The sequence below is a fragment of the Triticum dicoccoides genome, chromosome 2B (assembly GCF_002162155.2).
Source record: "Triticum dicoccoides isolate Atlit2015 ecotype Zavitan chromosome 2B, WEW_v2.0, whole genome shotgun sequence".
Taxonomy (NCBI): domain Eukaryota; kingdom Viridiplantae; phylum Streptophyta; class Magnoliopsida; order Poales; family Poaceae; genus Triticum; species Triticum dicoccoides.
In genome coordinates, this window is record NC_041383.1 from 689,735,169 (window position 1) to 689,739,986 (window position 4,818).

Genomic DNA, 4,818 nt, shown 5'->3' on the forward strand with positions numbered 1-4,818 from the left:
CAAAGCTAGCCAAACGGGCCAAGATAGCTCGGCATGATACAGTTCACTGGAAACTATCAGTAAATGGGGTATTTTTCAAAGTGAGGGCTTTTGATGGTCGGGCTACAGACAGGCCGCAATCTGGTCCATTTGTATGGGCTTTGTAATTATGAATCAGTCATGTCGTTGCAGCAGTGTGGCAAGCCTAGTGGGCGAAATACGGTCCGTGATACAACTAGGTTCGCATAGGGCGTGTTTGGTTTCGTGGGTTGCACCTGGCTCGCACCCGCGCTGCATTTTTTGGATGTTTGGTATCCTGCATGCCCAATTGGGCCTGGCCCGACGGATGCAAAACGAGGCTCCCAGCCAGGCTGAGGGGATACGCAAGTTTCGGCCGTTTCCGCGCGCCTGCATCCGCGCCTGCACCCGCACCTGCGAACGTGGCTAGGGTCTCCCTTCCAATCGGCTCACAACCTCTCATTCACGCCGCTCTCCTCGCTCCTCTCCTCTCCCGTGCGACGCTGGATCTCGCCGCCCCGTCGCCTTTGTGCACGTCGTCGGCGCGCCCCCTCGCTGCTGCGCAGGTAGAACTCTCTTCCTCTCTCATCTCCCTGTCCGTCTCTTCCCCTTTCCATCCCCGGTTCTCTGCCGCTCGCGTTGCTTCTTCTGCAGATGCAGATGGGTGAGCGGACAGAGCGGCGGCCTCCTCCGGCCACGGATGAGAAGGAAGACAAGGTGAGAATTAGAGATGTTCGTCGAGCTCTGTGTGTGGCTGGCCCCGATGTTTTTCCTTCTCTCAACGCCCCATCTGGATTAGGTATGTATAAGCTGAGATCTGTCCCCAACCTTCTTTCAACGCGAGGCAGATTGTGTGGAGTATGGATGCTCGTTTGTTGGACTCTAATATGTACTTCTGTTGGACTTTTGCTAATATGGTTCTTGTTCATTGCTTTTGCTAATATGTAGACAAAACAATCTTTCAATTATTTTACGTACATGTACAAGCACCTTGAATCAAATATATCTACAGACAACAAAACGACATTTGTTGTATGTAGCATCTCCCATACAACCCACATGCAACATACCAAACAAACTCTGAGCTTAGCCTGCCTCATTCCATGCAGTCCACCAAACACACTTCTCTATTCCTTCTTGCATCAGCTCAACCAGGCTAGCCTCAACCAAGCTCCTTCATGCAATGCAGGCTAGAGCTCCCCAGGGAACCAAACACGCCCATAGGCGTATTGGTGTTCGGCCCAACAACCACTGCTGTTCCCCGACCCGCGGTAGCACTGATTGGCCTGGACCGCCACTCTGGTACAGGGCTGTGTTTCGAAATAGCACAGGTAAGATGGGCCCGTGACCTTTGTGAACCAGATATATCCACGTGACCAGGTTGGCTCGGCATCCCCTTTTCTTCCACAGAAGCTCAGCTCGGCGGCTGCTGTCTTCTTTCAGACACACGCACAACAGCGGTAGTTCTCCATCGGCGATATGTCGACAGATGGACTTGTCCTCGACGGGTATGTTAATTTTCCTTCGATTCCCATCTTTTCCCCCTGGATTCGATGGCGTACGTTTGGAGATTTCTTTGGTGATTTGGATTAGATTTCATTGTAGGAGGAGGGGAGTAAAGTTCGCTGGATGGAATTCGGCCATGCTACCAGTGGAATCCCAGGATTCCATGAGTGTTGCACCTGTAGAGATGGACAAGGGCGGCAAAGCACAGCAAGCTGTAGGTGGACAGAGATACGAGGTGTGCTCTGAGGTGAGATTTGTTTTCCCTAATGCTTGATTCGCAGCTGTTAAGTTTAGATTTATTCTTGGTCGTGGTTCTATATTGCTTAGAGGATGAATGGTGTACAGAAAAATATTGTTGGTTGGTACATCACTAGGTATAGTTTCAGGTTCGGATGTGTGCTGGTTTGACCACATATTAACAGTTGGAGACTATCGATCTTTCCACCGTAAAATTAGTTGGTCGGAGTGTTGAAGGCTTCAAGGTGTTACTGTTGCGACTAGGCACCGAAATATGATAAGATTGGATTTGCCGATGTGTGGTTTATTCCCTAGCTTGTCGTTTACGGACTGAAGTTGTCACTGGTAACTAAACAGAAGGGTTTCAGTTTAGAGATGTTAGTTGTACAAATATCGTTTTTCTGCAATGGTAAAATTGCTTAGCTAACAAAACAGAATGATATTTTGGGCGTCTTTGGTCGGCTGCTTGATTTGAGGAATTTCAATGCTAAATATGTCTTGGAAATGATTTTTATCTGGATCTGCTGCCTGGTTGTGTTGGGTTTGAGCAAGTTACTTGAATTGTAAAGTAATTTATATGTGTTTTGTTCTTCAGCCGGAAGATGTAATTATAGGTGGTATACCTTGGAGATAGATTTTCTTTTTCTAAATGTGTTAATGGTTATGTGTTCGGAGTGTGTTAGCCCTTTCTTCTGAATGGAAATATATCGCATGGTATAGTTGAAATCCAGCTGTCGTTGCAAACAAAATTACTGTTTGCGTTATTTATTTTAAAGATGCATGGAAAATCATAATATGGCCACCATTCCTTTTGCCATTTTTTTTTAAAATAATGTTGGTTTATCTGCATCTATTTTTAGTGATCATGATCTCGCAAAAACTAAATTTTGGTGTTTTCTGTTGTGAGACACTGCTACAGGGTAAGGCTGGGTAAATCACCTGATGAGAGGGAGATGATCCCCGACAGGAAGACATCACTTGAATTGTCTGTCCGTGCTTACGCAGAGAATGGGGAAGGCCATGTTATGAATCCCAAGATTGGCACAACATTTGACTCTCTCAATGAGGCCTATTGAGTTTTAGAACCTGTATTCCTGGAAAACTGGATTTGGTATACGGCTAGCAAAAAGCAAGCTGAATGTCCAAAGGACGAGATGCATGCAAGAGATTGTGTGTGCATGTGCGGTACGTCTCTTGAGAAATCATGTCTCATCAATTGGCCGTGCGATTGGTAATCGAAACAAGTATCCATACAATACTAAATGGAATAAACTATGTTTCTTGAAGGGTACCCCATTGAAGGTGAACATCCCTTCGTCTAGGTGTGGTTGAAATGCAATGATAAGGCTGTTGGGGTCAAAAGATGCTGGTTGGTACATATCGGAGCACAAAGTAGGGCACAATATTTTCTGTTCATGCTTGCAATCAAGAGAGAACATCTCACATTTGCAAAAAAAAAAATCGGATGCAGGTGATGGTGCACTTCCGGTTGTAGAAAATACCACAGAAGCATATACTTAAGCAATGGACAAGAGAAGCGTGTGACGTTCTTCCAGAACATTTGGTTAGGTATCAGAGAGACAGAGGACCTCCAGCTAGTGATAAATCCAGGCATCACACTATGTACATGAAGGCGTTGGAATGTGTGGTGCTTGGCGACAGCAATGTCAAGTGCTTTTATGTTTTCATGGCTGTGATGAAGGAGGTGTATGCGACTCTGCTTCCGCTGAGTGTCGATAAAGATGGAATGGAGCTTGCAGACAAAGAGAAACAGCAGCAGATTGTAGCGGAAACCCAACATGAATCAGTAGAGGCAAATGTTGTGCTGCATAAAGATACCGGTGATGGTGAATCAAGTTGCTCAGGTGTAGGTGTGAATGAGAAGAAGAGGCAGAGGGGAAGTCTGACAACAAGCAGAGACAAGGCGCCTTACGAGCAACAGCTTAAGACGTCGCAGTTTTGCACAATCTGCAGAGAGCAGGGACAAGTGTACAACTTGCCCACAACAAGGCGATTTACCAAAGGCTCCAAGGAAATCGCCAAAATGCACACATTGTGGGGTGGTTGGACATCGGCGCAATACTTGCGGCACTAAAAAAACCGGGGCCTTTGAGCCAAACTTCCTCTAGAATCAGTTAATTTGCCACATGCTCAACGTAATTTATACTTGCAAAAATGTGTTGCAAGGACTCACGTTGCATGCTCCAAACGTTTCATTTGTTGCTTCAGCTATCAGAACTTTTATTTGATGCTTGCATGGTTTGGCCGATTGTATTTTACTTGTCCTGCTTGTGTCTTGCATTCATAATTACTGGATCAAAATGTGCTTCAGAGTTCAGAGTTCCATCTTGTTGACTTTAAATATAGTAGATTTGATTTCTAGCACGCTTTATCATTTTCTTAGTATCTGTGCCAAAAAAGATAGGATTGTTGCTAACGTAATATATTAATGTAATAACCTATTTGTGTCAGAATCAGTGCTCAAATTCCGTCAATTTATAACAGCTGTTACCTGAAAAAACTGATGATATTGGTTGAAGCAAATTGTCAGTTTGCTTAGCTCCATTGTTGGGTTGCTTGCTTTAAGCTTATGCACGTACAGCATGTGACCCCGAAGTCAAATTTCTAGTACACCCAAAGGACCTCGCTGTTTTGATGGATGAAGTGACGAGGCAAGTGATGTAGATTGCCATACGGTGCTCCATTGCACTCTGAACCCGGTGGTAGAGGTGAGCACGCCAGCTCTGTCTTGCACAATTGTGCGCGACGTATGGTACAATCAGTCATTGCCTGCATCAGATCGGCGTGGGGTGTTGAGTTCCATGGTCCATTACAAGGCATGGCCACACTGCACGTTGGTTGTGGGAAGCAGCTTGTTTTATGGAGTGAACAATTTACCAGGAGCAATGTCTCGTAATTGCGTAAAACTAAGAGAAAATTAGAATGATTTATTATGATGAAAAAATGGTAAATTTATCTGATGATTAATGGGCCGTGGTTACTGATTTTTTTTTTGCCATTGCTGGCGTTCTTGTTCTTTGTGTGCGAACCACACCGGCTGGTCTCCTTCTAGCAGTG

The 4,818-nt window shown here is 45.3% G+C and overlaps 1 long non-coding RNA gene across 12 annotated transcripts; it reads left to right on the top strand.

The window, feature by feature from the left end:
• The first annotated feature begins 402 nt into the window (after positions 1–402).
• Positions 403–4,080, top strand: LOC119365641. Of its 12 annotated transcripts, XR_005175650.1 has the most exons (6): positions 409–796; positions 1,187–1,505; positions 1,603–1,750; positions 2,660–2,925; positions 3,028–3,132; positions 3,212–4,080. It is a non-coding gene; the product is annotated as an uncharacterized LOC119365641 (long non-coding RNA). The 12 variants fall into 12 exon arrangements; XR_005175647.1 differs by having other exon boundaries at positions 407–796; positions 1,187–1,328; positions 1,408–1,505; positions 1,591–1,750; positions 2,660–4,062; XR_005175643.1 differs by having other exon boundaries at positions 408–796; positions 1,187–1,328; positions 1,378–1,505; positions 2,660–4,062.
• Positions 4,081–4,818: the final 738 nt, after the last annotated feature.